The sequence below is a fragment of the Fringilla coelebs genome (assembly GCF_963513975.1).
Source record: "Fringilla coelebs genome assembly, chromosome: 8".
Taxonomy (NCBI): Eukaryota; Metazoa; Chordata; class Aves; order Passeriformes; family Fringillidae; genus Fringilla; species Fringilla coelebs.
Window position 1 is genome coordinate 27,748,851 of NC_140066.1, and position 13,680 is coordinate 27,762,530.

Sequence of the window (13,680 nt, forward strand, 5' to 3'; positions counted from 1 at the left end):
TACTCTGTCAATATTACAGACAGTAAGTGGATTTCTTGGGGTCACATATGTTCAAAGTACAGTTCTGGAGCTGATCATGGGCTGGGTTGGCACTGTGTGACTGTGAACTTAACTTCTTGTTTCATGATTAAAATGCCTCTTCTAATGTCCAACATCTCCTATAAAAAAAATGTCATCCCAAAATGTCAATTCTAAGAAATAAAAATCTCTGAATAGGTTTCTATAAAGAATATTTTTATGAGGCTTACTTTCCTAATTAGAGGTAACCAGGGCAATCTTAAAGTGTTTTAGGGAACACTGAATAAAGCACAGCCTTAAGCCAAGAGTGAATGTCTCTTATTATTGGCCACAGCTAGTGTCAACGTCTCTCCATTGTGTTTTGGCATCCATGGATTTGTTCCTGACTGTGGACATGTCCTTGTGAGTGAAAAAGATGAAGAGAATATTTTTCTTTTAGCTGAAGAAAGCTGCATGGCACAAAGCTATCATAACAACAAAGCAGAGGGACTGTCTGAAAGAGGCAAATGCACTGCCTTCCATAGAAGGGGAGGAGTTTAATGAGAAATTTGTGATGTTTTTAGAAGTGCTTACGAGCCCAGCACAGATTTATTGATAGTAACTGAAATGAAAATTGTAAATGTTGCCACAAACCCTCCTAAAACCAGAAAAACAAGTGTTTAAAAAGCCAAACAAAATGATATCAAACAAAAAAGCTGGACAATCCTCTTTGGTCCACATCTAGTTCTCTGAAGAAACTTTGCCAGAGCTATTTCCCTACAGATCTGCTCCTCTGTGTTGTTAGTGTGTCTTCCAAGAGCACACTAGAGGGATGCAGTGACTCCCACATCTGTGGGGCTGTCATTATTCCGTGTGTGGGTGACACTGCCACTTGACGAGGCACTGACGCATGGCGGTGACAGGGGTGGGCTGGCTCCTTCCCTCTGCCACTGGGAGTCCTTGCAGCTGGGACTCTGCTGGGTGAGGAGAAGAAAAACACATGTGGACTATATTTGGCATAGCAGTGCAGTAATAACCCCAGGTGCAAGAAGAAGGGAGGAGGTGGATGGGGCTGTGAGCAGCCTGGTCCAGTGGAAGGTGTCCCTGCCCACTGCAGGGGGGCTGGCATGAGATGATCTTTACAGTCCCTTCCAACCCAGGCATTTGATGATTTATGACCCACTTGTGAGGCATGGAACAAGCTTTGAAGGCATGAGGAGGGCAATATGGGTGGGGTGTGCAGGAGCCAGCTGATAGCTTACACCACGGAGCAGATCCGAATCAGCTGTGTGGGATCCTGCATCTCCCTTGGTGTTTCAAAACAGAGACTGATGCCAAGTCTCAAAAATGTTCTGTTCCTAGTCCTGTTAGTGAAAGATAAAGTCCTAAGTTTGATCTTGGTACAAGAGAGGAAAAATGTGGGTGTAGTTTTCTTTTTTTCTTTAATGGATCTCTGTATAGTAGCTTAGCTCTGCTTTTATAAATTCAAAGGAGATAAGCAGTATACTGAATACTAAACATACTTATAATTTCTTTATCTTTTGGATGGAACAAATCAAAGGCCCCATTTTGCCCTCTATGCCCTTGGAGGCACTGAGCATGCAGCTCTCATTTTGGGTTTTGCCTTACAGTGCCTGTGACCCCTCAGAGGTTGCTCCAGAGCAATTTTTTTCCAGTGATTTATTGGTAATACCATTGTGGCTGTATGCATTCCTCTGTGCCAGCTCTACCATAAATATGGAGGGAGACATGAGTCCCATGTGAGGTGCTTTTACCCCTTAAGTCCCTCAAGCAAATGTGGAAATTTTGTTTTCCAAACTCAGCATTCCTTTTCAGCACTTCTGTTCAAAGGTTACAGTATTGGTTTTCTCTGTGACTCCCGCTTGAATGGCCTTTATGAACATATTCTCACTGAAAACTAAATTTATTAAAAAGAGAAAGAAAAAGAAATTGATAAAAAGAGTTGATAAAAAGAAATAAAATTATTATTTAACATTTTGCATGAATTTATTTACTTTTCTCATGAGTTAAACTGTTCAGCTATGTGATAAAAATAAAAAGAAGTACGACTAGTTCACTTTTCATGAAAATCAATCTTCTGTCTATTCAAATTCTCTGTTATCATGAGTTTTCTGTCTAGAGAGAGCTGCGAGCATCCTACTTATTCTCAGCAGACTTTTCTACAGGTAAACATAGGATAGAAGCTGAATCCATCATTTTGCTGACAGCTGGCTCATTGAGGTTGTTATCTTAAGCGTGATTAACCACTCTTCTTCAAATGCTCATTATCTGTTTCAGAAATTGCCTTGCACAGTTTGTAACATCTCAGCAGAGCAAAAGTTACTCTGGCATCATCTTGATAGAATTTTCCTTTACAGCAGTTTTCCATTTGAGTTGATTTATCATGCATTAAAAAAATTAATTATGGGCAGATCCCTGGACTTGGCTTAACATTTGCCCAGCCTGAGTCTTGCAGTAAGTTTGGAAATGCTGAGCTGACCATCTCCTGCTTTCTCCACCTGACACCTGGAATTAACCTGAGGTTTGAACTATCTCTGCCATCATGAAATAGCAATTAAAATGCAATTACTCTTTGGCATTGTCACAGAGCATCACATATTCTCAGAACTCCTAAAACGCAAGAAATAAAGGGAGATGGCTGTGGTGTGTGAGTGGATGGTGATCTAAGCTGCATGGGGAGTGTATAAATGAATGTGCTCTTCTCCCACTGCCTTCTAAATCAGGTGTGAAGGCAGTGGGCTGCTAAAATGGAGGAGCTTCACTTAATGATGCTGCCCTGTCCTAGCCTGCTACAAGGTAATAATGCAAGTGGGAAAGACTGGCTGACTAATAAGCACACTGCTGTTGTGGGCTACAGGAAGGTGTTTCTTACCATCTATCAGGAAATGAAGACAGCTTTTCTTAAGAAAACCAGAGTTCCTTGTTGCTGAGTCTTAAATGACAGAAAATGGCATTTGGTCATGTCTGCTCCTTGCTCCATACCAGCCTTCCCCTGACAAAACTGCTGTGACTTAACCTCCCAGGGAGCCTGGGAACTCCTGTGATTGGAATAGAAACCTTCTCTGTGCAGGGCTGAAGCCTCATCTGCCTCATCTGTCAGGACAGTCCTGCAGATCCAGAGCAAACCCATTGCTCTTCTAAATGGCTTTGAACTGGGGAGGGTTTAACCGTGGAAAGAAAACACTCCAGCCTTATTTCTCCCTATTTTACTGAAGGATGGCAGGTCCAGACCTCAGAGTAGATCTTTTCACACAATTCCATTACTTTTACCAAAGCAAGAGCTGGAAGCTGTTTTTATGGAGAAAGCTGTACATCTTGCACACTAGCTTGGTTTTCAAACCACTCTGGGGGGTTTCAGACACGGATCTTCCATTTGCTTTGACACACTCTGATTGCAATGGAAGATGTGTGTCTGAATCCCACAGGCTGCTTTGGAAGTCCCAGCTACAGACAGAGTGTGATTTAAAACCCACTGAGATCAGATCTCTCAACTGATGTCAATGGGTCCCAGAGTCAAAGAGGTTTCTGGATTTGATGTACCTGTAAATGCAGGATCTCAGCCAGTTCACAGTGCCCTATTCCTCATTTCAGGCAGACTTCAGTCAGTAGTGGCCAGAGTTAGAGAGCAGAGGCATTTTCCAGGCTGCTGGGTGGTGAATGATTAAACAGCCACAAATACAGTGAAGTCTTTAGTGCAATCACTGTTAGAAACAGGTCAGAGAGGGGGAAGGTTGCCTAAGAGGCATTTGCTGGAATTACAAGGTTTGAAGAGGATGCCCAGAAACACGGGAAAGATTTTGAGATGGTACCTTAAATAAATGGAAAAATACAGAAGTCAGAAATACATTTTAACTGCTTTTTATACACAGCTTAGTTTCTTCTTTTTATACACAGCTACTTTTCTACACCTGGAAGACACAAGATTAGCTTCAGCTGGTAAGACACGAGTTGGGGACACTGATGTTCCCAGTCTTACAGAAAAGCTTTTCTGTTTGGTTTCACTTTCAACTTCAGGTTTATCTGCCTGTGAGGAAAGATTCCTTCACAGGGACTGTTTTCATTTGGAAATGTAAGAAGGGAAAATAAACAGGGCCATGGGAAATGTGCAGTGTTTGTTTTTCTTTGTATGGGGGATGTGGTCTCTCCCAAGTCACTAAAATTTTCCTTGCTGTTTGCAAGGATGGTGCTGTTTCTTCTTCAGGCAGGAAGATGCAGCTTTGATGTCCATGAGCACCAAAAATGAAGATATTGCACTCTCTGTAGGCTGCTGGGGAGCATTTGGTATGTTTATACCATGGAGAACATAGGATTTGGTTTTGTGGGTCTGTGAAGCGCTGCAGGGAGACAGCAAAAGTGCTTCTCATGTTCCAGGGAAAGGGCTGGAGGCTCAGTCTCTGTGGCTCTGTGCTCACAGCTGAGGGAGTTGTGTCACTGTGCATCTGCCAATTGATGTATTGGAGACTTTAATTAATCATTCAACAGACTAAGTCACCACAGCACTGGGACTGTCCTCAGCTCCAGAGGGTGGCTGAACCCCAGAGAGTGCAGTTTAGATTATGCTGAATTTCTTGCCAGCCCTTTGAGAACACCAACAGCAGGAGAGTTAACAGCTGTGCTTTGCAAGAAGCAGGCAACTTTTCCTTTTTAACAAAAGTTAACTTTAAAAGTTATATTTTGGATTTTAATTTGTCTTTTTTTTTTTCCCCCATGAGTTTTCACAGCTCCACCATTCTGACAAATCAGTCACACTCCTCTAGTGGAAATAACTAGATGGAAACTGTTTCTAGTGGAAACAACTGAGAGTGGGCATCACTGTCAGTAGGTATCTGCAGGCTAAGGTCATGGTCTAGTGAATTTAAACTCTGCAAATATGATAGACATTATTTCGATCATCAGGAAAATCCAACAATCACTTGACAGGTCTGAGTGTGTGGTGCAGAACAGAGAACCCTCATTTCTATGGAAAGATGACAATATTTTGAAGAGTTCTTGTGTTTCCAGACTTTCCAGAGGGACTTGGAGCAAAAAAAAATGTACCTATTTGGGGATTTGGTGTTATGTTCTTTAGCCTGTTTCACTGAAAGGAATATGAGTCATTTGAAAATCATAAAGTAAATTAATGACTGTGACTGAAACTGGAGACAGCTCTCTCTAGAACAGGTGCAAAGTTTCTTCAGGCTAGGAGTTGATTTCTCAGCAATGGTGTTACTCCACTGGTGCACAGACTTACATAGTTATGGACTACAAAGGAGTCCTGTACAAAGTTAGAAAACAATGGATGCTCAGCTTAGGAGAAATGTGCAACCTGGCAGTGCTTACATTTTTCTGTTTGTAATTCTAACTATTCACAGGCAGATGCTTTTGGATCTGTGTGTCTATTTAAACATATGTACACTTCTATCTATACTTACATGCACCTCCCACCCACTCTTGTTATGGAATATGAATCCAACTTGTGATTGAAGGAAAGGCCTCAAATTTTATGTGAATCAGTGGTGAGCTGTCAGAGAAAGGTAGCATAGGTTGTTGTGACAGGTTAGTCAGAAAACTGACACGTTAGAGTGAAAGACTCTCTCCATCTGAACATGCTGGAAAGCTGACAGGATCAGAGTTACTTGTAGAGTTTGGAAGGAAGTATCCAGGCATAGGAAATCCCATTACAGACTTCTGGCTGTATCAGAATATTTCTCCATATACCTATAGCATTGTTATACGTGTCTTGTGTATGCTCCAGATTAGATGCCACAAGATAAAGTTGTTCTATGCTGTTGACTTTAACAGAGATATCCAAATTCATGTCAGCTGATTATGTGTTGTACTAAATATATAAAATTAAGATCAATGTATATCTTGTTTATAAAGTATCTAGGTGATTATTTTGTAATTCAAGCTTGTTCTCTAGGTAGGTTTGGTGTTTGGGACTTTCTCCACATCCCTATATACAAATGGCTAAAAACAGCTTTTTTTTTCCTTAGCTCCACCAGAGCAGATGCCAATTTGGTGCATCAGAAGATAGTGCTGCTGCTTTTATCAACATTTCTTCCACAGGAAAAAAAAACAACCAAAAACCTTAAAGAACCATCACATATCATTTTTTTCTTTTTTTTTTTTTCATTTCTGCGGCTGTTTGGTTTAAACTAACATACAGAGAAAAGCAATAAGGTGGATGTTGATGGTAGGGGAAAGAAAGCACCCACTCATCAATGCTCCCTCATAATACTCTTGCTAGATTTAATTTCAAACTGTCCAACTTTTATCCCATCTCAAATATTTCATCTGAAGTTTGTATGGTATTACAAGAAGGAAGGGCCAGAGTCTAACATTTCTAGACAAAGTCTTGCAGCCTTTCCTTCTCACCCTTGTTTTTGTTTGTGTTATTCCCTTGCTGTTTTCAGAGCAGCAGAACCATTTCCCAAACAGTTTTGCTGTGAACAGCAACTTGAGGCCCGAGTCCTGTGCCAAGTCCCCGGTAGGATGAGGAGCTTTTGAACCATCCCATTGCTAATCAAACAATCTGGTGACATCCTGCCAACCCCATCCCTGTCATCTGCTGCTCCCTCTGCACACACATTGATCAGCTCAGCAGCATATTCTCCCTGCTGTGCACAAGTTCCCTTTCCTTTGCTAACAGCCAAAGGAAGGAGAGACAGACAGATTTAGGACTCTTGGCTCATCTTATCTGGTTCATGACAGATATATTCTCAAATTGGTCTTGTAAGTCACTTTTTCCTAACTAGAAATGACTTTTTACAATGGTTCTATATCTTTCTAGCCTGCTGCTCTGTTTTTCTACCCCAGGTTCATTTTCCCAGGCTCTTTCTTAGGGTTTGATTCTGAAAAGGGGAACAGTTTGCCTTTAGGAAAGTGCTGAAGGAGACGAGCACATCCCACTCTTTTCAGACCACAGCTCTCTGTGCTTTAAACTGGTCAAGTCACAGTAGAGAAGGATCTGTCCCAAAATGCAAACACTACTAGAGAAAGTATGCAATGAAATTCCTTATCTTTCCCTGAACATAAAGAGTGGTATCTCCTCCTTGTGTACAATGGAGGCTTTGTTGCCTCTCCACCCATTACTCAACAGTCATTGCTCCCTCCTTGCCTCCCCTTCTACCACAAAAAACACAATGCAGGAGGAAGATTATGAAAGCAGAAATCCCCTTGGACAACTCAGATCAAGGATGGAAAGCTACTGCTCATAAAGCATAGCTGGAATCATTCCCACGAGCAGGGAAAGGTTAGTGAGTGTGAATGCCTGTGGAGAGCTTGTCCATGGGGATTGATAATTTTGAGTGACACAGGATTTTCCAAGTGAATGCAGCAAAAAGAAAAGTGCCTTGAAAACAGGAGCTCATTTCTCTTTTTGGCTGAGGCCACCCTGTCAAGTTTTGAAATCACAAACAGGGCTAAAAAATTAATTTGATTACATTACTATTAGAAGCAGGTCACACGGGTACTCAGCCTCACAATGCTGGACATCAGGCGTCTAAATATTCAAACAGTTGTGGATAACAGAATCAAACAAAGTTTGTGCAGCTGTGACTTTACAATCTAAAGAGGGAAGAGTTCTCAAAATGTTGTAAAGGGCTGAATTGAAGAGTTTAAGCCTTTTTAATAAGTATATGGATTAAGTATTCTTAGAAAATTGTTGAGTTCAACAATTGCTGCTTCATCCATCACTGATTCTACCTTAGGAAATACATGTAGTGGCTGTGCTGATATCAGTGTGTTCCACTTCTTTCCTCTGTTCTGAACTAGAGCTCTCTCTGTGTGCCACTGGTCCTGTGCTGCCCAGCTCAGCAGAGATTTTGCTAATATTTACTGGGGACAGAAATCCCTTCCTGATCAGCCCTGTGCTTCCACCAAGCACCACAGTGCAGTGTCAAGCACCACCACCACAGTGCAGTGTTAAGTGACCATGGCTGACAAAAGTCAAGTCCCTGAAAGTCAAACAGGGATTTTTCACTGGTTATCCTTAGGGTTCTTTGTCTCTAAATGCTCCTTTTGGGCACTTGCTTCTTGCTGGTTATCTACAACCTGGGCATCTGCTCCAACGTGGAATGGTGGGCAAGATATTATACAGATATGTCATATTTGTCAGAATCAAATGGAAAAAACCTCCAGAGGAGAATTCCTGACTTTTCAGAGGTTTCTCTTTCTGTGGACAATAGAGGTAGTCAGGGACAAAACCAGGCTAGGTATCCAGCCTGCAGACAGCTGGCTGGAGAGTCACCTTATTTCTAGTGTCTAAGTGAAATATATGCCCCTTTCTGACTGCAGATTACTTGGGGCATCACAGCCACTTTCCTACTTTGCAGTGTATTTTTTGGTCATGGTTTTGGTCAACTACCTGTTTTTTCAGAATACTGCAGCATAGGGTAAACTCATTAGTTCATCCATTTGATTCAAGGTAAGGAAGGAGAAGGAGGGACTGTAATGTATAGAAAGTCAAGTTAGTCTTCCTTCCAGGCACTTTAAAATAATGGGGCTTTCCAAAAAGATCCAGTGAACATAAGTCAACATGTGCCCATAATGAAGCAGGTACTGGAAGGAACAAGAAAGATCATAGATTTTCAAGTACTGCTCTCTTTTGCCTTGGGTTAAAAGGGTAAAGAAATATGATGTCTTGCTTTCTCTGCTTGTGTGGCATGGTCCTGGCAAGTGACAATGCATCAAATGCATTAAGAAGCATTATAAGATCATTTTTGGTAGTTAAAATTTGTTACAGTTTGGATCATTAAGCAATTTTCTAGTTAGCTTTGTCTTAAAAGAAAACACATTAAAAGGCCATCAAAATTGCTGATATCACATTTGTTATCTGAAAATAATGGTTGGCACTGGAAAGAGAGCTATTGGATTTTGGCAAATTAACCTCACAACTAACAATGAATGCCACATGTTTGCTGACAACCTAGTTTTACAACTTGATTTATAGAAGTAAATTTCTCTAAAAATTTCAAGCTTGCAATGATCAATAAATATAAAACATAAAGGTAAGGGCAGCTTTCCTCCACTCAGGAACCTGGTTTTGTGGAAATGTATAATAGAAAGGCAAATGAGTATTTCCACACCTTTGGTAAGGCTGCTTTTCCAACTTTCAGAAGTTTTAAATGCATATTTGTGGGGTGGGAGGGAATGGCCATAACCTCAGAGGGATGTTTCTTCTATGCTTTTCTCCAGTTTGAAGTCATAAAATTTTAACACCCACTAAAGCTTCTCCTGCAGCACAGACATCCATAACTCTGCATTGTGTGAAGTATATTTTTGCTTTGTTTTAAACCAACTTCCTGTTAAAAAACTATAAACACCTCATAGTCTGTGTTTTGCTGGAGGCAAACCTTTCATATGCCACACAAGATTTAACAGACCTCTATCCTGCAGCTCCTCCTTCCCCACATCCATCTCATTTCCAGACCAGGCACCAAACTGATGTAATCCTTTTTTATGTCAAACTACTCTACACCAACATAAAAACACTGAAATCCTGTGAAATCACCCAGGTGAGGGTGAGTTCAGACATAAAAAGTATTGAATATGGAACACATCCAGCAAACCTGATAAATGTTATAAACTCACACATTGCTTTTGCTCCCATGTGAACAATTTGCCGCGTCTTGTGAGCAAGATGGATAAGGAAATGAATATGTTCTGGAGGAGCTACTGCTCAGTTCATTGTGACTCTCTGCTGATTTCTGACAGCCCCAGAGCTCCTGTGCCTGCCAGGCTGGGGCATTAAACCCTGGGCAGCACGGTGATCCCATGGCAATTGGGGGTAAGATGATTTTAGCCACAGGGAGGGCTCTGCTCACAGCTTGTGCAAGACACAGCCTGGTGGCTCTCAGTCAACACTGGTGACTTGTCTGCTTCTCCAGAGACCACAGGCTGTGGGAGCTGACTTGGGTTGAGGTGCCCCAAGGTCCTTGTCTCACAGAGCCTGCAGAAGCCTTCCTGGCCCCATCAGAAATGGAACAAAATTCCTTTAAATGGACCACTCCACTTCACCTCTCCACAGAATCAGAGAACCATCAAGATCTTTTAAGTCCAGCACTGCCACTGTAACCCCTAAACCCCATCACAAAGCACCAGATTCAGATGTCTCTTAACGCCTCCAGGGTGTTTTGTTGCCTGTGAATCTACAGACGAGTCTGCCTTTGAGTTTCTCACCCTCCTGAAGTGCCTATCCACTTCTGTTCCAGCAGATCCAGCACAAGGAAACAGATACTCCTCTATCTCTGAGCTAACACCTTGGAACAATGAGTGGATTCAACTCTGACTCTCTTCAGCATAAGATAAAAATATCAAAGCAAGGTGTGGAATGGAGGGATCTGAAATCCCAGTAAGAAGATATCCCTTGCAGCTTTGTATTTTGCACTTAAATACCTGTTGCTGAGGTGCAGCCACTTCTGGGACAGGGAGTGAGACCCACTGAGCAACCTGCCAGAGCAGGATAGAGGTGGAATAGAAAGTTGGAATAGAAACAATAAGACAAAACTTTTTATAGCAGCACAGAGATCTTTAAACCTTACTGAGCCTGTGCATCAGTGAACACATTGAGTCAGTGAACATTTAAGCTGTGTGATATTTGACATTATTTTTTCTAAACACCCACTGAGTCAAGCAGATGATTTTGAGGCTGGAGCCTAAAATTCTGAGGGGTTTACACCAGAGGATCAGTTCTATAAGCCATTGCCCATTGTTACAGGAGCTGCAGGATTTTACTTTTTTACACTTTCAACACTACATGAACACAAACAGGAAACTTTCTGCTTTTTGCACTTGCCATGAAAAGGAAAGATGGTCAGAAAAATTCCCATGCCTGGAAGAAATCCTCAATAGACTTTGAAAGGCACTTTTACTGTTTTGGCTATCTGAGGGCAGCTCTTCTGCAAATCCCACCTCAGTATATGGATAATTCTCTCCATGGTGTTCATTCCTACTTTACATACTTATGTAGGAGGTGATCTCTGGATGTACAGGTCTCAGCTATGACTCAAAGCAAATTTTGTGTAAAACCCTGTGGATTAAACAGCACTGATTTACTCTGAAAACACCTCAGGTCTTGCTGAGCAACTGAAGAACTGAAAATATGTCCAGGAAGATGCAGATGGAGCTGGCTGACTCAAGACTACACCCAAGATTACAGCCATCATGTGGACCATGAAAAATGGTTTGATTAGAAGAAGTTGAGAAAGTTTGCATCTAATACCCAGCAGAGAAGAAAAACTTTCCCAAAAAAGATTTGAGAAAAAAAAGATGTCCATTCCAACCTTTTTTGTAGCAAGCAGGGCTGGCTTTTTTCCTGGGGGGAAAAATGAAAAAGTTGAAAATTTTCTACATTTTTAAATTGTAGAATAATTTCCTAACAGGTAAAAAGCTGAAAAATCATTAGAAATTGATGGACAAAATGTTTTGTTTTGAAAGTAACATCATCCTTTATATGTAACACCAGTGGAGGGAATGCCACTTTAAAAGTGAAAAGCAGCACTTACCTTAGAAGGTCCTACACTTAACTATTCTGTCAAAGATTTTATAATGATTTTTAAGTGGGAAAAATATGGTAAAAATGACCTTTTGCAAATGAGAGTATTAAAATAGTGTTCTAAGCAAGAAGAGAAACCACTTTTTCCTATAAAAACCTCATTTCATCAAGTTGTTATTACACCTCTTATTATTAAAATAACATTTTGGACTTGTCAGGATGGGAATTAGTTCAGTTTGCAGTATTAATACCCCCCACTGCAAATAATTTTTTTTCTGGAAAAAATGCACCAAGCATTAGACTAACCCCTGTGTTTCTTTCACAGCTCAGCACTACAGAGGCATAAAGGGAAAATTGGCCAAAGATCCAATTCAAAGCCCATTAAAAATCAATGAAAAGCTTTGCAATGGGCTTCTAGTGTGGGTTACCTCCCCACTGACTACAAATGAAATTAATCTGTCAGGCAACAATAATACAGGGATATAATTAACTTGCTTACAATACAATCATTTTAAGTTTCATTAAAAGTGATGAGTTTCTTTCAATTATGTTGCCAAGATGCATTTTGTTGTTGTTTGCTTGTTTGCTGTTGAAAAAGGAAATAAATCCTTTTTTTTTAGTTCATTTTCCCCTGGACTGGGGATTGTTGCTGCAATGAAGTCCAACTTCCAGGGTCATGCTTGAGAATGTAGTGACAAATGGGGATATCTGTAGAACTGGGAAATAGCAGCCATAGAGGTTTGCTCTTCTGACTGCACAACGCTTCTTGCCTGCAGACCTTCATGACAATTACAGAGGAGAGCTGCACCAAGCCACAGATGGGGAAGAAGAGCATTAAATAGAGATGAGAGTGGATCAGGCAGAGCTGTGAGGAACTTGGCAGGTTTGATTCCCACAGGTTCACAAGAGCATCTTCAGCTGCCATCCACTGAAGAGCTGCCAAAGTCACAGGGGTGGTTCCAGCCTGGGCTACAGAGGAGGAGGGGCCACCTGGGGGTGAATTTCCCTTTTGTTCCTTCCCTGCCACATTTTTATGCACATTAAGGTTTATATTCCTCTCCCCTTTCTTTTACTTTGCAATCTCTTATTTGAAAATATCGAACAAAGTTTGTAGTTTGCAACAGAACACAAAAGTCCAGGATGGAATACAGTCAGCTTTCACAGAGGTCTGGATAGACTGGTTTGGACTTCATAACCTGACAACGGATTTCTCTTTATTCTTTGAAAAATCAAAGGTGCATGATGCCTGAAAGTATAAAGATTACACAATACTAACAGTTGGAAAAGGAGTCAGATGTATCTTTGAGCATAAACATTGCCTACATAAGTAGAGCTCTTGTAAAGAATGAACTGCAGGGTGTGGGGAGGAATTTTGTTTGTGCTGATCTGGAAGAATTTAGAGAAATGGAGTAAAGGAGGAAAAAAGTGCATATATCTATTTTTAATCTGAATGAACTTACTCTCTTTTCCCATTTTTAACGGTTATTTTAATATCAAATTCTAGCATAATTTTTTCATAGGGTAAAGTTACCATTTAGATGGCAAAGAAATAAACCAGAAAAGTTCCAGTTTGAGGAAGATGACATAAGATGTTATCATGTCCCTGCCAGTTCTTTTCTGCCTCTTCCTCGCCCCCAAAATGTGCCATATGACACATTCAGTCAAACACCTTCAGCTGCTCTAGAAATCCATTTTTAGGCAAAAGTTTCTATTCATCTGAGAGGGTTTGCCTAGGTCACCCAAATCTGGAATTGGATGTACAGTTCTGCTTCATTCTTCTAGACAGCAAGCTCCCCATAACATGGGCAAATTCTCCAGTGCATTACCAGTGCCTTACCACCCCTCCAAAGGAAAAATTAGTGTCCTTTGTTTGGCCAGGTGTTGCTTTGTCTGGTGCCCACAGAGCACTGAGCTGTGCAACACACATTTCTAAAATAAAGGGACCAGAATCTGAATATTAGTCCATTTTTGTAGTAGCACACTGGGTATCACTGCCAGAAGAAAAAGTAGGATGTTCTTCCCTAGAGCCATCAGGAAACTATTTCAGATTTCACTTTTCAGCTTCATGTTTGCAGGACCTGTCACATACAGCTGTAATTTAAATAGCTCCTTGCTGTTTTTTGGGTTTTTTTTTCTGGTCCTTACTTTTAGTCCAGCTCAGAAGGCAGGACTTACTCACATTGCTG